Source organism: Chinchilla lanigera, unplaced genomic scaffold (genome assembly GCF_000276665.1).
Source record: "Chinchilla lanigera isolate Chin_1 unplaced genomic scaffold, ChiLan1.0 scaffold00007, whole genome shotgun sequence".
Taxonomy (NCBI): domain Eukaryota; kingdom Metazoa; phylum Chordata; class Mammalia; order Rodentia; family Chinchillidae; genus Chinchilla; species Chinchilla lanigera.
This window is the reverse complement of record NW_004955408.1, coordinates 28,526,512-28,551,907: the sequence shown is the minus strand read 5'-3', so window position 1 is coordinate 28,551,907 and position 25,396 is coordinate 28,526,512. Positions and strand designations below refer to the sequence as shown.

The following is a 25,396-nucleotide window of genomic DNA, read 5'->3' as shown; positions in this document are numbered from 1 at the left end:
TTTTTTTGGTTTTTCTCCGGTACCGGGAACCGAACTCACGACCTTGCGCATGACAGGCAGGCGCTTTTGCTGCTGAGCTAAATCCCCAGCCCCTCGGTTAGAGATTTGATTTATACATTTCATTTATCATGTACTATAAATAGTTTTAATTTGGTAATCTCTTTTTTATTTTCATCTCCCTCTACACTTTGCCTTATACCTTCTCCCTTGACCACCACCATGTGAAGGATGTCATTTGCCTGGCTGTGTAAAGCCCACACATCTTACTTCATAATCATGCAAATATCAACAAAAATATACAGACCCATGTTCACACACATATAAGTAAATATACAAAATATATATAAAAGATTGTAAATTTCTCATTTACTTTTAGAGAAGTGAAGTCATAAATTCTCTATGTATTTCCCAGTGACATTCAGTTAGTCTGTCAGGGCAGCTACCAGATCAATCACTACAGATCTAACGACTTTTTAATAGTGATGTAATTACTATCCTTACTAATGATAGACATATGTGCTTACCCTTCTTCTGTTAGTGGAAATTCTTCTCAAAACTTTTGTCATCGCCTCTCCTCTGGCTGGGGGCTAACGTATTCCATGATCTCAGCCTGTCCCCACATGGATGAAATGCATAAAACTAGCCTCATTACTTTACACAAAAGCCTGTCTGGTTGCAGTTTACCACAGCCTCAAACTTTCTTGCTTCAGCCTCCTGAGTACATGGGATTATCGGCATGTACCACTGCACTGGATCCCATTTATTTAACTCTCTTAGGATAATCCAGCACAAGGCTAAACCCTATGAGAAACTACTTTCAACTTGATCTTGCTGGAGCCTGTGAGCTCCTCTGGAGTACTTTCTCCTTTGCTATAGCAAGGCAAATAAACCTATGGTTTTTTCACTACAGATGTGTTCATGTTAGCCTTTGGTTAGTGACTTTGAAATAAGCTTTTCAAAATATTGTTTTTCAAAATATTTGGTTTTCATCCTCTGCAACATTTTCCTATTTTAGTGTGTAGTTCTGAAATTTTTTGTTTTGTTCGACAACTTTTCTCTTTTTTCTTTCTCTTTCTCTCTCTTTCTTTCTTCCTTTCTCCCTCCCTCCTCTCTGTCTCTGTCTCTGTCTCTCTCTCTTTCTTTTACCTTCCCCATTCTTCTCTAGGAGTTGTATGTACCACTTCATAGTCAGAAGAGAGTTTTTAAAAAATCCCCATTTAGTTTGGATAACTCAAGGTTCGATGATATTGCTGAGAATTTCCAGGATTCTGTTAATTAACCTATGAAGCCACCTATGAATTCACCTTTGAAGCAGTGAGGTGGGGAGTAGTTTCTGAGCTAAGGTGAACCTCTCTCTTTGCTCCAGACTCTTCTGATTCATTTCTTGGCCACCAGCCTATTTCACTGATGTGTGTGTGTGGGGTGTGTGATTACAATTTGTTGCTCATTTCACAAGACACTGAGGAAGAAAATTGCTCATATATAGTTTAATTTCATCATTTTATAAATCTGGTATTTTTTATTGGAACTCTGTTATACAAAAATTCACTACTTCTATATTGTTATTTTATTGATATGAAACATCACTATTTGTTCTTTTTGGTGCTTTTCACCTTGAGTTCTACTGTTGGTTACATTAACATTGTAACACACATAATATGATCCTTTGTTTGTCAGTGTTGGGAAAAATATTTTGACATTGAGGGTCATATATTTTTATCTACCAAGTAACTTTTTCCACTGAGAAGTAGATTCTGAGTCATCCTTTGCCTTCCTAGAGATTGTCACAATAGAACTAGAATATAGAAGAGGCAAGTTCATGTTACATGAAAAAGACCTTGCTATTTCTTAAGAAAGGAAACTGAAGCCATCAGACAGGAATGCCATCATGTTCTTCAAATAAGTGAACACATAAACACATCCATTCTCTTCTCCTGCTACCCTGCTGCATAAAAAGTGCTATTTTTTTTGTCTCAAGGCATTTCTACAGCTGTGTTCTGGGTTTAGTTCTCTCTCGTCCTCAAGCCTTACAGTTCACTTAATCTTTCCATTACGTATATATCTAACTGCTTCTTTCCACTGAGTCATTATAGTGCCCTTTTTTTCCTGGACTGTATAGAGGGAAATTTATTGTGGGGCATTCTGACAGCGGGATAGTCTTGGGTGGCAAGAAGAGCAGTTCAGTCCCCATGACTTGGTTCAGAAGGGCAGGTGCATACATGGGTTAGCACAAAAGGGACTTCATCCTTGTGGGAGTGTAGCTGATTTATCTTAATATCAAGGAGTGAGGCACATTCTGGGTGTGAGGCTCTGGTATAAAGTGGCAGTACTACTCTAAGAGTTTTGTATTTATAGTTTGCTGGTCAACAATGCAGGAGAAACCAAGTAGGGTTAATTTGGGATAGTCATGGGAGTTATGACTCAAAATGGCTCCATCCTTATCAAGCTGAGTCCATACGTTCCATCCCTCAGAACTGGCTCTTGAACTCTCATGCATCTCCCTCTTCTGTGATGTGACCTGAGCCTGTGAAGGGCTTTAGGATTATGTAGAACGTTGGCTTATTCTCTGAGCTATTTATCCAGCTGGTAAACAGATTCCACAGCAGAGTAGACACATATATACAGAAAGAGGCCAAGAACAAGTATGCAAATGAGAATAACAACCAATATTTTCCACCAGGAACTGCAGGAACTAACCCAGTGACTTATCATCTGTCCTGCAGAAAGGATAGAATTAGATGAGGCATTATTTTGGGTTTTCATGCGTGATCTGAGGTGTATCATATCAGGTAGGTACACACATTGTGTCTTGGTAATAGCAGAGGTTCCACTGGAAACACAAAATAGCAAATCTACAGTCGTTGGTGGAAAAAATAATGTTTGTTAGGGACTTCTCAAGGTAAATATTCACTATCTAGCAAGATAATACCAGTGGCATCATTATTAGGGACTTCTCAAGACAAATGTTCACTATCTAGCAAGACAAAATGCCAGTGGCATCATTCCTGTTAGACCTGTGGCAGTGGCAGCTGGGGGTTGATGCAGCGGAGCAATGGGACCAGGGCCAGGAGTGATTCCTGAAACTGACTACAACGTGGCATGCCAGACCGGGAAGCTAACTGTAGCATCCTCACATGTTTTGTTTAGCCTTTAACTATGACTATGGGTCCATAGTTCAAAAGGATCAAAAGGCAGTAAGTTAGGAGGGCCGTTATCTCTACTCACTGTACCAAATAACAACTGACTCACCCACAGGATAAGCTGTTTGAGACCTTATCAAGTGTTCTGCTAGCTTGATTTAATGCCTGGATTATGTCTCTGGTGGTACATAAACTCTGGCAGTGCAGCCTGGATGCACAGTTCAGACACAGGTAGTCTTTGGAAAAGACAGTACTATCCTCCAGTAGTCTATCCAACAATAGTAAATAAGACAGTGAGATCCTAGGGAAAGTTTAGACCAACACATGCACAGAAGTAGATCCACATAACATGTCCAACTGATGTATAATAAAGGAACAAAATCAAAACCAGAAAAGGGAGCAAAGACTTTTTGAGTAAATGGTATAGGAACACATAGATATCTTCAGCATCAAGTGGGCCAATGTATGTGGAATGAGTCTCAAAAAGAAATGAGACAAAAGAAGGAAGAAAATACTTGCAGAAATAATGGCTGAAAATACTTATACTTTTGATATAAAACACCAATCTATAGATTTTCTCTCTTGATAGTAGACATATCCATTCCTTGGTCCATCACAAACTGAGCCAAGTCACAGAGCTCATCTTAAAAGCAATAGAGAAAAACTTCTCTTCATGTACAAGAGGACTACAATGAGATCAACAGCTGACATCCAGCCAGAAGTGATGGGAGGGAGGCAGTGGGGTGGTGTAACTGAAAGGGTTAAAGAACATAATTCCAAATGAAGACTGCAGGTTCAGAAAATCTGTCCTTTTATACTGAAAAAAAGTGATCATTTTCCCAGGTAAGTAAAGCCTGAGAGTATATGCTGCCAGCATTACTACCGAGCCAGCAGTACTAAAAAAAGTCTTTAAAATGGCAAGAAAAGCTTCATTCTTAAATTTGAAAATACTAGGATGATTTCTCAAAGTGTGGGTATGGGTATGTGTGTGGTAAAATATTTGTGTATGGGTATGTGCTCACATATAGAAGTTACCAAAGTTCTCCTGTAGTTTGTCATTGATTTTGGAAGGAAGAATATCCTTTCAAGGTCTGTTTCAGTTTTTATACTTATTTAGTTTGGTGAAATTTTAATAATGGAGTTGAGGGGAGTGGCATGAGGAGGAGATACCTCTGCAGCTGCAGGCTCATTCTTTGCCTGGGTCTTGCTGCCAGGAAGCTGCAGCCTGGGGCTCCGAGTGGTGTGGGCTCAGATTTTTTTACTTCCAGAAAGAGGAAAAATTGACACCTTGCATCCTGGAAGTTCATTTAAGAGCCTGAAATTAGGGACTTCTTTCAAATTTGGACATGGCTAATTGAAGAGCAATAAGACCTAACAGGCCAAATACTGGAAATAAAATATGCCAGTTCAAACTAGTACTTATGGGAGAGTCTGCTGTTGGCAAATCAAGCCTAGTGCTTTGTTTTGTGAAAGGCCAGTTTCATGAATTTCAAAAGAGTACCACTTGGGCTGCTTTTCAAAGCCAGACTGTGTGTCTTGATGATATAACAGTAAAGTTTGAAATGTGGGATACAAATGGTCAAGAATGATGCCATAGCCTAGCATCAATATACTATAGAGAGGGGCTGGGGATTTAGCTCAGCGGCAAAAGCGCCTGCCTGGCATGCGCAAGGTCGTGAGTTCAGTTCCTGGTACCAGAGAAAAGCCAAAAAAAAAAAAAATATTATAGAGAACCACAAACAGCCATAGTTGTCACCCTCTGTGACTGGGACTCCATCCTCACAAGAGTGTTGCTGTTACCCAATCTTAACCAATCTCAAAATGGCTCCTACTAGATACAAAAAGGTTCCTCCTTCACTGGGAAAATAAGAGCTAGGGCACCACCCAGGTTAGACACCAGGGAGAGGCACTCCCCCTGACCGAGGCCACATGGACTGTAAAGGGGTCTGGCAAGGAAAAGGCAAAGACTTTAACCTTCTTCTGCAGATGCACAGCCATTTTTGCCTGAGTACCCCGGGTACCCTGTGGCACTTCTGCCTACATCTGCCTGCCTGCTAACTGGACCGAGATCCGTACCCTGGTTTACCTGAGCCCAAAGAAGGATATTGTCTCTGGGGACCAAGTACTTCCTGTCCCTATAACACCAGCCTGACACGCCCTCGGGCCCCTGTGCTCATCCCCTTGCTAGTGGAGCTGGGCATCACTACTGCCATCGATTCTTATGAAATCCCTGCCCCAAGAACTCTCTCAAAGCTTAACTGATATTTCTAAGGCCTTTCTCATGTTAAAAAGTAAGTTAGACTTCCTAGCAGCTGTAGCTCCTCAGAGCCAAAAGGGGATAGACATTCTGAGAGCAGGAAAGGGGGGGTCTGTATATATTCCTAGAAGAGTTCTGCTTCTACACAAACCAGTCAGATGACTATCTGGACCCACAGTTAACCATCCAGTTTCACTAAACTTGGACAGTAGTCATCTGTGAAAAAATCAGAAATTATTAATTTGGGATTTCTGAAAAGCATTTTATTTTATTTTATTTTTTGAGACAGGGTCTTACTATGTAGCCTAGGCTGGCCTCAATCTCACGGTGATCCTCCTGCCTCAGCCTTTCCAGTGTTGGGATTAGAAGTATGCACAACCATGCCGGGCCTGAAGAACATTTTTAGAGAAAGAATATAAAGAAATTTATGCTTAACTACAGTATTCAGGTAAACTTTCTTCTGTTATCTAAGGTGTATATTCCATGTTTTAATAAGTTAGCCACGAGAAAACAGTCTCACATCTCCAGGAAGAAAAGGAATATTAGTGGTATCTAAATTATAGCTAGTCCTATTATTTTTCTAAATGGGGTAAAGAAGTCAAATGTAACCCCACCTTGTTTGGGGAAAAGAAAATAATAAATGCATTTTATGATCGGCCTTCTCCTAGTTATTCTTAGAATAGGCTCCTGGATCTTAAACACTGAAGAGCGATTTGACTCTGCTTCAGAGACCTCTCCCTCAGTAGATGGTTCACTTATCTCTGCTAGTGAGCCTGTTGTAGTCCTGCTCTTCATCTTTTTGGTTTTAGGAGTTCTAGAGATTGAACTTTGCTTCCCAGCGGCCTGTGATTCAGCTGTACTTTGGTTATCAGGTCCAGATTCCTTCTCGCTTTATGGATGTGCCTGAATTTCGTCAGCAGCAGAGTTCTTCTGCTGATGGCTGTCGGCCGATATATCTTGTATTCTAGCCAGGAATGTGCAGACCTGGTAACTTAATAATGCATTTTAATGACTAATGTTCCTTTCATGTGAGCCCTTCAACATAAATGAAGCAAACCAAGTATTTGATTTCTTTTTAATCACACTGGCCATTACATAGGTCTTGTTTGGGGGCAAGGAAGAGGCTTTTGTTCCCTTCGGATGTAATACAGTCAATGCAGTACAATTATGTACATTCAAGCTTGATTGTTTTAAAGGTTATCTTCAGATGTACTGTAAATAGGGCACTGCATGTAGCCTCCATATGTGTTTATTATTTTCTGCAATATTTAAGAGTTGCTTACAAGTGTACAAAAATATACAATTACTAAAACAGCTAATTCTTTCTCTCCCTTTGAAAAAAAGACACTTCAGCTATAAAGAAAGATAAACTCGAGGCTTTTATAGGTAAATAGATGCAACTAGAGACCATACTCATAAATGAAATCAATTAGACCTGCATATGTAAACATTGTATTGCCTCCCTAGTATAAGAAACTGAAGGAGTAAATAAAATCTGAAAGGTAGAATAGATATTGTGAAAGGGAAAGAAACTGCTCAGAAGGAAAGAACAACTGGGCTGAGGGAAAGGAGAAAAGAAAGAAGGAAAGAAGTATATATACATACACACAAGATAGCTAAGATAATTGTACTACTAATTTCTATTGGTTTATTGAAAGGAACAGTTAATGCTTAATTTTTTGTTCAATTTTGCATGCCTGTATCTGGTAATCTGAACAACTACTTTGAAGATAACAATATGCAATATAACAACCATTGTTAATTTCCTATCATCTTATTTGGAAATTCTGCATAGTTCTTATTGTTTTTAAAAAATTCTTTAAAATAAAAAAAATAAGAGGCTTCAGTTTCTGCATGGCTAGAACTGTAATAAGCAATATACCTGTAATTTGTAACATAAATGTTGCAATGTTAGTGACAATCTGGCAGCCTTGTTTTTCAAAGTCCACTTTATTTTGGTAAGTTCCATTTGTTGCAATAATTTTTAGGTATTTTCATTATTTGAAATCTACCATGTGATCTACCATGTGTCAGTCCTCTTGTACGTTTTACAGTAATTCAGAATTCACAAGGAGAACAGTTCACCAGTATTTAGTTTTGTAGTGAGATGCTGTCTCAGTTACTTTTCTGTGGTTGCTGAGACAAAATACTTGACACCCAGAATTAAGGCAGGAAAGGTTTATTTAGCTCACAGTTTGTGGAGGTTTCAGTCCATAAGCAACTGACTCCAAGGCAGGGTGGCATGGTACAAGGGCAACACTTCAAGGTGGCGGAAGACAGCAAAAGTAGCAAGAGCAAAAAGGAGGGAACAAACCTCTTTTCCTTCCTTATGTTGTAACCAGGCTACCCCTACCCAGGGGGCGTGTAGCACTCATACATTCTCCATGCCCTCCTCTTGCACAGGCTCAGGATGAATACAAAGTAAAGACCTTGACCACTGCTCACTTAGTTCACCTTCTAAACTTTTCAAGTTGACGCAATAAACAACATCCCAGAGCAGCAAGGGCATACCCTTTTCACCCCAGGATGTAGAACTGCTGTCACTTAGCCAAGCCTCTAGACTCCTCAAGTTTACACAATGTATCAACCACAAGAGGTGCTCAGGTTGGAATAGAGGTCCGCCCAAAAGAAATTTTAATAATGTATTGTCTTGGTTACTTTTCTCTTGTTGCTGAGACAAAATACCCAACGCCCAAAATTAAGGAAGGAAAGGTTTATTTAGCTTATAGTTTGTGGAGGTTTCAGTCCATACTTGGCTGGCTCCGAGGCAGAAGACAGCAAAGCAACAAGAGCAAAGGGGGAATGGTAGCCTAACAGCAAAGCAGCCAGAGCAAAAGGGAGGAATGGCTGCAAGCAGTTTCTTTTTCTCCCTTACATTGTAAACAGGCTACCCCCACCTAAGGGGCATGTAGCTCTCACATAATCTCCATGCCCTCCTCTTCCACAGGCTCAGGATGTATACAAAGTAAACACCCTGGCTTCCTGCTGAGTCACTTAGCCAAACCTCTAGACTCCCCAAGTTGACACAGTGTATCAACCACAACATGTATTAACTTAGTTTTTCTTTTCTTTTGGACCCTCTAAAGGAAGAGAGCAAAATTACAAAAATGATACAGATTTTTAATTTAAAACTAATAATAGTAAATAAGTACACAAGAAGTTTCAGCTGTGCCTGAGTTGACTCCATGCTAAGAGCATGTTCTGTGATAAATTGGAGTTGCAGGAAGAGGAGACCTGGAATGTGATAATCCCTGTGAAATACCAAAATGCCAGAGACAACACCATATTTGCAGAATGAGGAACCTGATGGAGCTCAGGCAGGGATCCCCAAGGAAGCAATGATATTTGGGTTCTAGGGTGGGAGGGGACTCTGACAGGTGGGCCAAGTGAGCTGGAAGGTGGGATGTGGAGATCGGCTGAGCTGGCTGCTGGGGACTGTGGTTGAGGGCTTCTCTGTCACCCCTCCTCCACACTCAGGAACCCTTTGTGGTGAGATCAGAGCTCTGTGACGCAAGTCTGGCCCCGAATCCCAGGGCTATGTTGGCTGAGAATGACAATACACATCAGATGACGGAGAAGTGTCTCTTTTTTCTGATAAGCACGTGCCATGCATAAATGAGCCCAAATTCCTCTACCTGGGCAACAGATGTCATCCTTACCTTTGAGTGTGGGTAAGTGTACTTGATCCTATAACCCCTTATCTCCAGCCTAACCCAACCTTCCCAAACATGGGAAAAAGGAGAGTAGCAGAAAGGTAAGGCACTCTTGGGCAAACTACAGCAGAGAATGAGTCTCTTTTTACTACTCTTCTTTCCACTTTTGCAAGTAGATACAGACACTTATAAACGGAGAAATCTCAGGAAAGACTAGGACATCTTTCTCTTGGATGGGTCATGGGGCATGCGTGAGGGCGGGCACTAGGACATCCATCTGAGACTCCCAGCTCACCTGTGTGGTGTGCTGTAGGTGCCAGTGTGGAATCAAACACTGTGACTTTTGAGAAAGGACAGGCCCTAAGCACTGGTTCATCAGACATGGCAAGGTGCCTCAGGGCCTAGCCTCTCCTCAGTGCTGTGCTAATGAGGGCTCTGCTGGATCCCAAAGTATAATGCTTTTAAATAAGATTGTTCTAATAGCCTGTTGCTAGACACAGGTGCAAGTCTCTCGGTCCTTCTTTTCAATCCTGGCCTTCCTTCCAGCCATCATACCTCAGGGAAAGGAGTCACTGGTGAGGAGGTAATATGCTATTTTTGACAACCCTTAGGCTGTAACTACTTATTAGATCCTTCTTGCATATCTCTGTCTTCCTGAGAAACCACTTTGAAGATACCACCATTTATTACAGCAGCCATTGATATTTTCCTACTAATCTATCCATAACTGTGTTAAGTTTGTAATGTTCCTATCCTATTTCATAATGTATGTTTATTATTATGTGTTTCCTACAACAACCATTGAGAATAGTTAATGATTTTTCAATAGGTCACTCATGTATAGCTCTATTTATTTTCTTTAGAAGCCACTTTGAAGATACCAAAGTATAGTACAACAACTCTTGATAATCTCCTACCTCTTTTGTCTCTAACTCACTATTATTTGTCTATTTGTTTTCCTGAGAAACTATTTTGTAGATAACAATATGTAAAACAATAACCATTGATAATTTCCTACCATTTTGTCTGTAATTTGCTAAGTCCCCCCTATTATTATGTTATCCTTCTTTTACTCTTTAAAATAAAAATTAAAAAAAAAAAAGATTGTTCCATCTTAAGAGCATCCAGAGCTCGTTTTATGCCACTCTTCCCTTTATCTTCCATTTCATTCAATTTCTTTCCTTGATCAACTTCCCTAAGAGAGCACCTATATTATCAGGCTCCATTTCCTTGACTCATATTCATTTGTCTTTTATTTTTAAAAAATTTTTATTAGTATATATCTGCAGTATGAAAAGAGTACATTCATTGTGGGGAGTTGGTACCTAACACACCTTAGTTCTTTTTTGTCTCCTTCCCCTCCTCTTCCCTCTTCATCTCTACCTCTTCTTCCTATCTGAAAAAGATCTGTCTCCCTATTGTTGGCAGCAAGCCCCCAGACTCAAATTGTTGGTATGGATAATAAAGCACTTAGACGTCAAGAAATCTCAACAAGGCACTGTATTTCTACAAAAGGGTGCAAGCATGAAGTAGCAGGCCTGCAGGACAAAGAAAGGTTGCCCCTTTTATCCTTAAAGCAGAAAGAGCAGCTGAACTCTTTCCAATTGGCTGACTTTCACAATCTATCCTGATTGGCTAACTCAGATGCCGCAAGGGGAATCTGAGGGACTGTTGAGGGGAAGGAGAGCAGAGTGGAGGGAGATGTGGAGAACAGAAAATCCTTGGCACTTGGCAAACTACCTTTGGTTTGTAAGCTGTGTTCCCAAGATTGGAACTGAGCAGGCATTTTCTGTAACTTACTATGTTCAGGAAGGGATATCTAGGGTGGGCTAGAGAACAAGATGGAGTCACCCTTGTTTGATAGAAAAGACAGAACTTGCTATTTTCCACACTATTTCCTTTTTTTTTTAGGACAACTTTTTATTGCTATCCGAGGCTTTTATCATTGGTACATGGTTCTGACAGCAATACCTTCCTCAGACTGCAAAGGGAGCTCAGGATCCAATAGTCACTAAGAGAAATACAGGTAGGTTGTGAGACGGAATAATTTTTATCAGAAAACCCTACCACCCTAACATAATTGAGGGTACTGACCTACATGTTACAGACTCAGATCATAGAGCTGCCCCAACATCTAGACAGTCTCCTACTGATTATAAATGAGTGAAAGCCATAACAAAAATCTAATTATGTTTCTTTGGTGAACAACTAGATATATTAACTTTGTCACAAGTTCTTTTATACAAATGTCAAAAATGCTTTCAACAAATTTAAGTGTTCTAGTTACATGCCATTTTAAAGTTTAAGATAATGTATTAATTTTGCTTTTAAACTCTAAAAACTAAAAAGAGACAATCAAGTGGTAATGTGAGAATTTTTTCTACTACCGCCTCTCATTTATTTGGACAATTCCGAAGTACACTTTCCCGATTAACTGCAATCTAAATCATGGATTAAACATGGCTGTCACACTAATTTTGCTACAAAGAGTGGGGTGTATCTGTTCAGTACAAGGCAGAGAACATAGATCAATGTGCATAATATATATTAAGTATTCAATGGAAAATCAAGCAAAAGCTAAAGGAAAATAAATCAGGATGCTGGGGAAGAGGGTTGACAGCTATGAATTTTTCCCAAACGCAATTTTTTGACATGGGACAAGCTACATTTTAGCGCAGAAAAAAGCATAACTGACATACTACTAAGAAATTTACTTTTAAAAAATGTTTTGGTAGGGGCTGGGGATTTAGCTCAGTGGCACAGTGCCTACCTGGCAAGTGCAAGGTCATGAGTTCAATTCCTGGTACCGGGAAAAAAAATGTTTTGGTAAATACTTTTGGCCTTTAAACAATGCTAAATTATAATTAACTGCACAAGTAAATGAGGGTTTTTTTTTGTTTTTGTTTTTGTTTTTTTTCTGGCTTACTTCAAACCAACTTCATAAGGTATATATCCTTCCATAGCCTTTCCTAATTTTACAGGTTGTTCCCAAAGTAGTCAGCCTTAGTTTACACTGGAAGGTAACATATGATACTACATGATAGAAACAGGCTGCAAAGGTGGACGTTATGGTAGATACATTGTGTCAACTTGAGGAGTCCTAGAAGCTTGGCTTAGTGACTCAGCAGTTCTACATCCTTGAGTGAAAGGGACATACCCTTATGGCTCTGGGATGTTGTTCACTGTGTCAATTTGAGAAGTTTAGAAGGTTAACTATGTGACTCAGCAGGGAGTCAGGGTCCTTACTTTATATTCCTCCTAAGCCTGTGCAAGAGGAAGGTAGGGAGATGGTGTGGGTGTGTAGGATCACACCCTTCTCAGGGCTGGAAGGCTGCATACAATAAAAGGGAATTGAGAAAGGACTGATTTCTGGTTCTTCTGAGAAGCTCCAGTCTTCTCCTTTAGCCTGGCCATCTCCTGGCTTCTGGTACAGACTGTTCAGCTTCCACCTGGGACTCTTCAGCCTTGTGGTGTAGGCTCTTGGGCCTGCGTTGTAGATTCTTCAGCATTCTGTTGTAGACCCATCAGCCTCCTGATATGAACTTGCACAGACACTGCAGTGAGCTCCAGGCCTGGGGCTGGGCTCTTCAATCTCCAGCATGCAGACACCCTCTGCACACTTCCTCATCCAACTCTGTGGTTGACCATTGTAAAACTTGTAATTTCTTGTACATATGTATATCTTGTGTTATATCTATTTCTCTAGTAAACACTGACTGATACAGTGGACAAGGGGAAGCCCGTACCTCTAATCTTGATAAATCAGTGCCACACACAGAACCCACATTTTCTGCAGCATTATCTTCATTATAGAGCTGCTTGATTCCATCACAGAAGTCATCCACTTCTATTTCCTCCACTTTGCATTTAGTAGAGGTGTGATTGCTCCCACTGGCAGTGGGAGGTGATGGTAGAAGACTGTTGTACCTCTGACTGGCACTTCTGGCTTGCTGTTGTCCTAGAGAAATATGAGCCTGAGACAGAGCAGGGTTATAATCTGAATGCTCCTTTCTCACAGGTCACCAGGGTGTGCTTGGGAATGGTGGACTTAAGCAGAATTTAGAGGCAGGGAAGACTGCACAATAGAAAGGTGATGTGCCACCATCTCTCAACAGTGGACCAGTGGGTAGCTCTCCATCTGTGCTTTCTCAAGCAGTTCAATTGTAGGAGGAAGCCAATCAGGAATGAGTTTCTCCATTTCCAGGCTAACCATGGCCAGGGCAAGTGTGGATCCTTGAACTGCAGAAGTTGCTTGTGGGTGACACAGTGTAGTAGTTGTTTGGTGAGACAGGCTCAGTGTGGGAAAACTGAAAAGTATCTGAAGCCTAACTGACGTGGCAATGGTGTAGAAAATGTGAAGAAAATCTGATGGTGTGGCTGTGTGAAGATCCCAGTTCAACTAATCCAGAATAATTCTCTCCCCTCTCAAAATTTCAGAAGAGGAACATTCACAGAAACTGTCTCCTGCCAATACCTTCAGTATTGGAATTTTCTCATCTTCTTCAATGGTTTTGGCAGCTAGGTAAAAGCAGCTAATTGCAATACAACTCCAGGTGTATTTTGGGTAGGCCTTTACAGTAGCTAAAAACCCGTCCAAAAGACTGCTAGGCAGAGCAAATGTTTCTAAGTAAGGTTGAATTGGTACTTGAGTTTGGCCAGTCACTGAGTTACTTCATCTCTCTGGGATGGAGAAACACTCTGATTTGTAGGCATTTTCAGCACATTCGCCTTCCACATCTGGGCTTCCCTGGAGATTGCCTTTTCCAATAAGAAAGATGATCTCTGGTTTTCCAAAGGTCTTGGTAACTGGTTTTCCAAAGGTCATGATATCCGTTGGATCTGCCTGCCACCCAGTTTGATGTGACTACCTAAAGCTCTACTTCAGTACTGTGGCTAATGGATGCTATAATGGACAGAGTAGACAAGGAACCTTTTTATCAAAGCAGAAAGTTCTGGGCAGCACTTGATCTAGAAAGCTCAGTAGAGTTCCTGGTGCTCTAAAAAGCAACAGTCTAGATCAGGGTCGGGCAACTGAGTTCAAGAGATGTTCCCTCTCCCCCTCTCACCACCCCCCTCTCCTCCCTCCTTCTCGTCCTCCTCCTCCTCCGGAGCTGTAGGCCTCCCATGGGTGACTCGGGGGGCACCTGGGTGTCACCTCCTCCCTCCCTCTGCGCATGGTGGTGGGGTGCACAGCCCGAGGACGTGGTAGGCCAAGGAGGGAGAAGTGGGGCTGGACAATTTTCTGTTTTTAATCCTTCAGAACAACATTTTATTTTTTTATTTTGTGCAAATTTCTAAATATTCTATCATTGAAGGGAAAGAGTTTGCTAGGGAATTTCATGTGAGCTTAGAACTAATCAGCAACTGATCACTTTTGCTCTTAAGGGCAAATAACGTGGAGTCTACCATTGTTCACTTAATATAAAATGTTGCTTGATAATAACCTATAAATTCATTGAAATAATATTTTAGCATGATATTGGGATGCCCACAATTCTAATGCATGTTGCAAAGTGTCTACTAGGCTTTGGCACACATAGATGATTGGAATTTATGAAATGTTTTGGAAGCACTTGTTTGTCAGGAATAGTATTACTTTGAATTGGTTCTGACTTTCCAAGTAGTATTATTTTTGCATTTTAATGATAAAATTTGTAGTTGAATTATATATCATTATTTATTGTGGTTATCCTTTTTTACCCTGTAATTTTCTTTTAGCTGTTGTTTAATCAGAGAATCACTAAAGTATAATCTCCCAAATTTTGCTTTCACATTGACATTAATTGCTATCACTGCGTTTGTACCCTCGTTCCACTGAAAAGTGGGAACCTGGGGAGAAACAGGGCATTTGTTCCAAGTAATTGAAGAGGATGGAAAAAGTTGAAGAACCCTTCCTCTGAAGAGGTTGTACATGCAGTGTTAAATGTAGCATTTGCCCTCACAGGGGACCTAAAGTACATGAAGTAATGAGAAGAGTAAATGCACTCAGCCATGTGGCTACATGAGCTGTTCTTGTGAACCTGTTCTATCTCGGTGAAGAGTGACTTGATCCCTTCTAACTGGCTTTGCTTTTTATGCTGACTCCTCAGGACTGGCAGGTCTTAATCTCATTTCTAATTCATAGTGAGGGTTTCTTGTGTTCTATAGGTGGATGTGCTCGGCATCCTGACCCTGCCCAGATTCCACAGTGAATTCCACCTGAAGATCTTTAGACCCCACACTCAGCAAGGACTGTTCCTCAGATGATGCTGAGTTTTATTTTGTGCTGATATTCAAGTTCTTGGTGCTGAAGGGGGAAATTAAAATTTTAAATAAAAGCCTGCCCAGGATGCCTGCCAAGACCAAGCAGAAATGTCCGGCAGGCCTGATAACAGAATACTTCTCCCTTTATGTAAAGCCCTGTCTTTGCTGCCTTTGTAATTTATGACCTTGCAATGTAACTTCAAATATAACAGGACACTTCTTCCTTTGTGTAACCCATGCTTTGTATAACTGATAGCCTTGCAATATAATTTGAGATGTTCAGACTATTTCAGCAACCCGTGATGTTGCCCAACCCTCCAACCATATGCACTAAACCTGCCAATGTATCTCCCTGCTCACTTTCCCTTTGAAAGCTTCAAAACCCCACCTGGCAGGGCTCTAACTCTTTGAGAGAGATCCTAATCAGAAGCCCACCGGTATAATAAACTGCCTCCCAAACCTCCTAAGTGCATTCTTCCCGTGTTTGGTCTGTTTTCTGTAACAGTTCTGGTTATTCCTGATGCCCATGTAGACTCCTCCTTCCTTCTGCTTGGTTCAGTCTCAAAAATGCGTAAGGATCTTCCAATGACTCTTCTTTTTTAGCTTAAATTGTGAAGCAGGCAGCTTTTACTGTATAATTACCCATGCCCTGGTGGTACTCTGGTTTTCAGGTGAGATATTTGAGCTTTTTATTTTTTATTTTAATTTTTTATTTGAACTTTTAAAAACTTATTAAAAGATCAAAAATCTGAACCCCAAGGGTATTTCTGAGGACAGGAGATAGCATCTCTACTAGAACATAAGGGAGATTCTAAAGGGCTGGTGCCAGCAGAATCTTGAGATGGTTTCAGAGAACACTGACTCCGATGACCATCTGTCTGTTTCATTTTATTCCAGCTAGTCTAATTGAAGCTCCTTAAACACATAATCTTTTAAAGTGTAGAAGAAGTCCTTAGGATTCAGATTGGCTAGTATTGCAGAATTGCTCCCAAGGAGTTCTTGTCTTTCTGACTGACACCATCCTTCTACAGTGTAGCCAGCAGCTCAGGTATCTTGTAGGCCTTTAGAGCCAGTAAGGGAATTGCTTTGTCCTATGTGACCACTGAGAAACTGCTGCTGCCATGTAACTTTCCAGTTGTATTTGCTGGATTCATGGGGGTTGACACTTTCAGGCACTGCATGTGAGACAGCTTGAGTTCCTTCCCAAACCTGCACTCTTTTCTCTTAAGTGTGGTCCACATGTTTTGATGACCTTTCTCTAAGTGTGGTCTACATGTTTTGATGACATTTGCTTTAGTTGTGGGATTCCTCCTCTGCTTGCTTCATTCTTTCTTGTGTCATCTGATATGAGTCATTTGTTGCACACACCACAATTTTATTGTGTATAAATCCCAGGCAATTGAGCTGGAGGTCTCCACAGCGGTAGAAAGTTTGCTAGATGCAGTCAGAGCTGCCCTGGGGAATGTCTTTACCTCATGTGACAAATAGAAATTAAAGTTATGTACTTCATTGAGGGGACCATTTTTGGGTATTTTGATAAGCCCTGGGAACTCTTGAACTGAACTGGAGGAAAATATTTGTGGCTCTCAGAAGTCTAGAGTGTCCAGATCACTTTCTCTGTGAGCTTCACATGCAGCACCATGATGTTCTGCCCTTGTTGCCCACAGGACAGTCCATAGTGCTGCTCCTCTTGCAGCCCCTTGCCCTGCTGTCTTAAACTCCCTGGGGTATCACCAAGTACTCTGTGACCATGGCTTTAGCATCTGGTGGGGTGGTGCTTCTCTAACCACCCCTGCAGCGAGGCCGTGCTGACGTATGTCAGACTGTGCTCAGTAGACCTTCTTTGTTTGTTTGTTTTTGTCTTTTTGAGACAGGGTCTCACTGTGCAGTTCAGACTGGCCTTGAGCTCACTTTGTAGCCCAGGCTGGTCTTGAACTCGCAACAATCCTCCTGCCTCAGCCTCCCGAGTGCTGGGATTACAGGTGTGTGCCATCACACCTGGCTTAGTAGACCTTCTTGAGGTTCTTTATATATTCTAGATATTAGTCCTCTGTCCAAGGAGTAACTACTAAAATATTTTCCCTTTTGGTAAATTGTCTCTTCACTCTTTTGGTCAATTTTTGCTATGCAGAAGCTTTCTAATTTCATATAATCCCGTTTGTTGATTCATGAATCCCAGTTGTTATTTCTTGTGTAACTAGGGATTCTGTTCAGAAAGTCTTTGCCTATGCCTGTCTTTAACAGTTTTGTTTATTTTATCTTATAACAAATTAAGTGTTTCTGTTTCAATATTTAGATCTTTAGAGTTTATTTTAGTACATGATAAGACACATATATCTAGATTCACTCTTGCATGTGTATAGCCAGTTTTCCCAGTACCATTTCTTAAAGACGCTATCTTTTTACCAGCATATATTTTTGTCCCCTTTGCCAAAGATCAGATGACTAATTGATTGTTCCTGCTTCTTCTATTTTTTTTAATTTTTATTTTATTTATTTTTGAAACAAGGTCTCACTGTGTCGTTCAGAGTGGCCTTGAATTCATGACAGTCATCCTGCCTCAGCTTCCCACGTGCTAGGATCACAGGGATGCACTACCACACTCAGGTTGCCTCCTCTGTTTTGTTCTATTGACCCACATGTCTGTTTTTGTGCCAGTACCATACTGTTTTCATTACTGTAGTTTTGTCATATAACTTGAAGTCTGAGATTGTGATCCTACTGCTTAGGATTGTTTTTGCTATTCTGGGTCTCTTCTGGTTCCATATGAATTTTAGGATTGTTTTTCTAGTTCTCTGAGAATATTGTTGGTATTTTGATTGGTATTGCATGAAATCTGTATCTCATTTATTGAAGTATGGCCATTTTGGCAATACTGGTGCTGCCTATCTAGGAAGAGGGGCTATCTTTCCATTCTCTGATGTCTTGTTTGATCTTTCCAGAGTCCTATAGTTTTCTTTAATCCCATGCGCCCGAGTTCTATAGTTTTGATTATAGAGAACTTCTACTTCCTTGGTTAGGTTAATTCTTAAGTATTTAATTTTTCTTGAAGCCATTGTGAATGGTACTGGTTTCCTGTTTTCTTTCTTTCTTCATGGGTCTTTATTGATGTACAGGAACACTATTGATTTTTGTGTTTGTTCTGTATTCTACTACCTTGGTACAGTCTTGCTAGGAGTCTTTTGGTGGAACTTCCAGGCCTTTTATGTAAAGTATGGCATCTGCCAGTAAAGGTAGTTTGACTTCTTCCTTTCTTATACAGTCCCTTTTATTTCTTTCTTTTGCCTGATTTCTCTGGCTAATGTTTTAAGTACTACATTGAACAGGAGTGGTGATAGTGGACATCCTTGTCTTGTTTCTGACTTCAGAGGTAAAACTTTCATTTTTTCTCCCATTAATAAGATTTTGGCAATAGCTTTGTCATAAGTGGCTTTTATCAGGTTGAGATAAGGTCCTTCTATACATTTTTAATTACTTAAGGTGTTTATGTTATGACAATATCCTATTTTTTAATCAATTTTGAGAGATAGTTTTGTAGGTTATATTAATATTGAATTTTCCCAATTCCTTTTCATGTTTTAACTTCTGCTTAACTGCTCACCCAATTGGCACATTCCTTCCATTTGACATTTTGGCATTTTGGGTTTTATAGTTTCTTTCTAGGATATCACTGAAAAAATTTTGTATTGTTTGCATAATTTCTGTGTTTTTTTGCCATTGATTTATATTTTCATTGATTATGATCTGGTGATATGCATGGGATAATTTTGATTCTTTTGTGTTTATTTAAACACGCTTTATGGGCTAGTATGTGGCCTAGATTGGGGAATTTTCATGTACTCCTGACAAGAATGTATATGCTGAGGTTGTTGAGAGCAACACTCTTTAGATATCAGTTAACTCCACTTACTGAAGGTATGGTTCAATTCATATTTCTTTGTGGATTTTTTTGGTCTAGTTGACCTATTTATCATAGTGGGGTATTGAGGTACCCCACTATAACTGTGTTGATGTTTGCCTAATCTTTTATGCCCATTAATGTTTGTTTTATGAATTTGGGTGCACAAGTGTTTGGTGTATATGTATATATTTATAAGTGCTATCTCCTGTTCAATTGTCCCCTTAACCAATATGTAGTGATGCCTGAAAATAGGATAGCTACTTCTGCTTGTTTTAGGTCTCATTGCATGGAATGTTGCTTTACATTTTTTTTATTTTTTTAGCCTATGAATTTCTTTTTGGATTAAATATGTTTCTTGTATGTGGTATATCATTAAGTTTTGTTCTTTGATTCCATCATGTATGTTTAGATAGTGGGGTTGAGACCATTCATATCAAGAGTTATTACTGAAAGGTATTGACATCTTGCCATTACATTATTTTCCCAGTTCCTTTTCATATTTTAACTTCTGCTTGACTGCTCACGCCATTGGCATATTCATTCCATTAGACTTTTTGGCATTTTTGGCTTTATTGTTTCTTTCTAGGATATCACTGAAAAATTTTCATATTGTGTTGGTTTTGTGGTCACAAATTCTTAAGGTGTTTATGTTATGACAATATCCTATTTTTTCATCAGTTTTGAAAGATAGCTTTGTAGGTTATATTAATATTGACTGAAAGTTGTTTTCTTCTGGGGCTTGAAGCACCACTCCAACTTCCTGTCCTTTAAGCTTTGTGTCAACAAGTCTGCTGTAATTCTAATGGGTTCACATTATAAGTGATTTGTTGCTTTTTTCTAATAGCTTTTAGGATTCTACCTTGGTATTGAACTTCTGGGATTTTGACTATGATGTGTTGTGGAGAAGTTCTCCTCTGATTGGGGTTGTGTAGGGCTCTATATGCCTTGCTCATTTGTGTGTCAAGTTCTCTCCCCATACTTAGAAAGTTTTCTGCTATTATTTCTGTAGACAGTTTTTAAATGCCATTTGTGCTGCCAAATTAGTTAATCTTAACCTTCCTTGTGTCATCTAGCAGCTGTTGGATGATTTTCCATGTTTTCTTATTTTTAAGGGATCTCTGTGTACATATTCTCCTGCATCAGTCCTGTCTTCTAGTTCTAACACTTTGTCCACATATGGTCACTTCTGCTGCCCATACTTTCCATAGAATTTACTTCCTGGATTTCTGTTTGGTATCTTCTCATGGACTTTAATCATTTGCTAAAGTGGTCATTCTTTGTTTAATGAAGCTAGTTTTTCATTAGTGTTTTCTGTAAACTCACAGATCATTATGTTTATTATGATTACCTTATAGACTATCTTTTGTCTCCTCTGTTATCACTTTGTGTAATTCAGCTGCTCAGCTGTTGGTTTCCTACCCACTGCTAGCTTATGGATCAGCTTTGAGGAGCTGGTAGCTCTTGGAGGCATTTTGACCCACTATTGAAACCAGGAAGCCGTGCACTCATGGCAGCCACTCCATCTGTGCATATGCTGACACAAAATGACCCGTTAAATTTTCCTGGTATGGAATCATTCAAGGACTTGAATAGTTTTGCAGCTGTGGTAGTTGGCAACAAAAGTGCACATAGTATATGCTCATACCCATCCTATGAAAAATCACCTGGAACAATCATAGTTGTGCCGTTATCAACACTGGTGGACTCATCAACCTAGATTGTGTACTATAGTGACATGATTGTGTTCCAGTATTCCCTGCTTCATCAATTTGTCCAGTTCCTCCAGAAGAAGAACAAGTGCCACCTTTTGAACTGCAGCAGCTCCTAAAAGTTCACAATGACTATCCTTAGCCTTAACAGCAGACAGGATCAATTCTTCACAAAGAGTAAAAGGCTTCTTAGCTGTAACAATGTGATTAGTCACTAAGAATGATACTCTCAGCACAGACATGTTTGATAAAGTGGTGGTCTTGAATAATTGTTTCTGTTCTTTTGTGTTCACATTTTTTTCTTTTGAAAAACTCCAAAATTTTGTTTTTTAATGCAGGGTGCCCAGTCTCCATGTGGCAAAGCATTTGTAAAGATTTCATAGCTTCATTAGATAGCCAGTCACCACATCTTATACAAACTGCACTTGGAGAATGTGACTCACCTATTGCAATAAACCTGTAATTATGTGGGATTCTTGGCATTTTCTTTTAAATGCAGCTTTCTGTTTGTTGGCAGTCATAGAACCTTCTGTTATCTCATCATAGGTCTTTTCTCTTTTTTAAAAATAGCTTTCTTGTAATATTTGCTTTTTTACTCACTTTGGCTAGGGTTAGCTTGTGGGCTTATCCAAAACTGTAACTGAGATAAACATGCAGTATAGGAAAGAGGCATGAGTAGAAGTGGAAAATAAAATACTAGATGGGCCATGTATGCACTAAAATACATGTCAGATTCTGATGTAAAGCAGACTCAGCTATACAAATGAAGTACATCATCTCATTTTTACACTACAAAGCCTGTCACCAGATTCAGCTTCATTTTACTGAAAGGGTCTTGATATAGGCCTACACGCAATTTATTATGATCTTTGTGCACTCAAACTTCTTTGTTAATGTTAATCTGTATTTGCAGCCAACATCAGGTGCTAGCATCACTGCCTCATTCCATCTCAGATCATCAGGTATTAGAGTCTCATAAGGAGTATGCAAGCTGGAGTCCTCACATGTTTAGTTCACAATAGAGTTTCTTTTTTTTTTTTTTTCTTTTTGAGACAGGGTCTCGCTATGCAGTTCGGGCTGACCTTGAGCTCTTTTTGTGACCCAGGCTGGCTTCGAACTCACAACAATCCTCCTGTCTCAGCCTCCCGAATGCTGGGATTACAGGTGTGAGCCACCATGCCCAGCCACTATAGGGTTTGAACACTTAGGAGAATGTAATGCCATTGCTAATCTGACCAGAGATAGAGTACAGGCCATAATGTGAATAATGGAGAATGTCTATAAATTCAGATGACGTTTCACTCACTTGCCTGGTACTTACCTCCTTCTGTATGGCCTGCTTCCTAATAGGCCACAGACTGGTACTCATGAGATGCTTTAGGGTTTGGGGGCCCCTGGACTAAATCACTTGCCAGAGGTCTCAAAGGTATTAGGGTCTAGAGCAAAGACAAGAATTTGAAGAAACTTCAAGGTCAGTTTTCTTTTTGGGAGGACACATTCGATGTAACTCAAATTTACCCCATTTCTAGGCACTGATGCTGCTTACGTTTGTTTTAATTTTTATTTCTTAGCATGATTTCTACTTTTTAGCAGAGCACACTCTTCAAATTGGCTACCCACATTGTGTTATTAGCACTCACATTTTGGGGACATCTTCCACAACCCTGGAGTTACAAGAAGCCTAACCAAGTATGTAAAAATGTTGTTATGGGGCAAGCAAATGATTTTAAATTATAATAATGTGAAGCGGATAGTGCAATAGTCACCACAGTCACTTTATTTTTCAAAATATATAACCAACTGCAATCTTTTATCAGCTGAAAAATGCCCCTATTTGGCAGCTATGTAAGCATGCTATACAATTCACCTAGCTGGCTAGTTTTGAAATTATGCAAATTTGACAGACTTTTTTTCCACTTCAGGTGGGGTGGAAATTGCATTGTTTCTGTTTTCTGAACAGCACATCCTGCCTGCATTATGAAATGAGAATAAGAACAAACTAATTAGGAAATAAGCATGGAAAAACTGACCAACTTTCCATGTTCAGACAAGTCTGAGAGCACTCAACACGTGAAGTGATTGCTACAAGCGAAGGAATAGTGATATCTGTACATCTTCAGGGCTTACAGATTTTTCTCTGTGGGACAATCTTATATCATTTGAGAGAAACTGCTGGAACAGTTTACAAGTTTTTGTAGGGGGAAAAGACAACTTTGTAGGAACATAGGAGAAATAAAGATAGGTAGAAATGAAACAAGAAAACCCAATTTGAGCGGCATTTCTCTTATTACCTTAAAACTCTGGGCCAAATTTCTGCTCACCTTTGCACATAGATGTGATAATCGCTTAAAGAGTGTCATAGTACAGGTTTATTAGCCCTGAAGTTACCTTCTCTATCTCATCCCCATTCAGGACTGAGGATGCCAAGATAAGGGTAACTGAAGTAATTTTCAGGAACACTGAACTGCCAGTTTTGGTAACGTTCATTTCCAGATACCCATGAAACAAAGCCTGGAGGTCTCCAAACCCACAATTACCTTGGGTTCCAGGACAAGCATAGCCTTGAAAACCACTCTATGATGAAATCACCGCTCTCCAAGCAGCAATAGTCCTCATGATGGGAACTGAGGCATCGTCGGTACCAAGCAAGGACAATCATCTCATGAGAACCAAATTGTCCCTAAGGACTCCTCAAAAACTATGAAAACAGAACTGAGATAATTGGCCAGACATGACCCACCTCAGCTAATCTGTAAAAGCTGGCCTTGTGCTTTTGTGAGGGGACTAGTCTGAACCCCTGCATCAGAGTGTTCCCCTCCTTTTCCATTCCCCCTTCCTAACTCTACCTGATAAATCTGCCTATACTGGTACATCTTGAAATCGTTTTTCTGTGTCAAGTCAAGAACCTGCTCAGTGGGCCCATTTGAGGTCCTTGTTTTCTCTTGCAGAACCTCCTTTAACTCCATCTGGTGATAAATTTATGATCTTAGAGAAAAATCCAAACTCTGCTTATATTAAACTTCCAGGTATTTATTATGAGAATTTGTTGAATGAAATAAAAAGATTTTTATAGCATGTTCATGTCCAATACTATGAATCTATTAAAAAAAAGGCAGATCTGTGTATTTTGTCATGACAAACAGCATTTAATGTTGCATGAAAAAGGATCCCCGTCCCCCACCGCACACACATGCATCCATGCATTTGTGACTGTATAGTAAAAAGATTTCTGGAGGATTTCCAAAAATTGGTAGCAATGTTGTCTCAGGGAAACTGATAAAATGGGCAACAGGAAAAAAGAAGGGAAATTACTTTTATGTTTCAGTTTTACTTTGTTTATTGAGAAACAATCAACTTTATATTCCTTTGTGTCTATAGATGTAAGGCTAACAAGAGTCAACAAAATATTTCTGAAAGCTGTTAGACAAGTGACTTTATTTTGTTTTAGACTTACTGAGAGGATAGGATATAAGGGTATTCTTTTCACCAGGAATGCCAGACTGCTTGATACTGAGTAGAATAAGGAGAAAGTCAGAGAATAGAAAGAGAGCAAGAGTAACTTTTGAGGATAGCATTTGAACATGTGCATCCAGCCATGCCTGTTTCATGACTCATTCCTGGGTTTTACAATCCTGAGAGCTGAGAACTGTCCTTTTGTGATAAACCAATTAGAAATGGGTTTCTGTCACTTACAGATGAAAAAGTGTTGACAAATATGTATGGAATGCTGCCCTGGAATTGTATTTGATAGAGCTTTTCTGTAAGTCCAGAATATTGTGAAAGCCTTTTTAATTTTTCCATCTTTTTCTTTAAAGATACTTTTATATTTTCAAAACTTTCAAACTTATGAGAACAGTGAAATAACTTATAAGAATGGAACAATGAATTCACATATATCCTTCTAATCATCAATTAATATTTTTCAAACAATTGCCTTAATGACTCATTCAATTTTAATTTTATTTTGGTTGAAGTATTTGAGAATTAGTTATAGACATTATAATGTTTTCCCCCTAAATATGTCAAGATCTTTCTCCCAAAGACAAGAACATTCTCTTATACAACTACATTATAATTATCAAATGCAGGAACATTAACATTTGATATAACATCTAGCACTCAACTCATTTTCAAAGTTTGCCCATCGCCTTAAAGTCTTTTTGAAAAGTTGAAATAGGAGAGAAGATAGTCACCTGGGGTGTGACAGGGAATGTGAGTGTCTCCAAAGCTGGAGGTGGGGGAAAAAGATAAAGACTGATATGGGAGGTTAAGTGGAAAGAAAATTTAGCTGTACTAAAATCCAGTGTGTAGAGGGTATGTGAGGGGAAACTGAACCATTCCTGTATCATAGTACCCCATCCCCATCCCAGGCCCAGTGTACATGGCAGCTTGGGAGAGGATCAGACTGAGGGAGGTAACCAGTCCTTCAGTGATGGCCTGGCTGGTAGAATAGACTCAAAACTTCTCTACCCTCTACTGGGCTTGGTGGGTGA

At 39.7% G+C, this 25,396-nt stretch overlaps 1 pseudogene; it reads right to left on the bottom strand.

Moving 5' to 3' along the window:
- Nucleotides 1-12,083: 12,083 nt before the first annotated feature.
- LOC102027273 lies at nucleotides 12,084-23,869 on the bottom strand (annotated as a pseudogene).
- Between the last annotated feature and the right edge of the window lie 1,527 nt (nucleotides 23,870-25,396).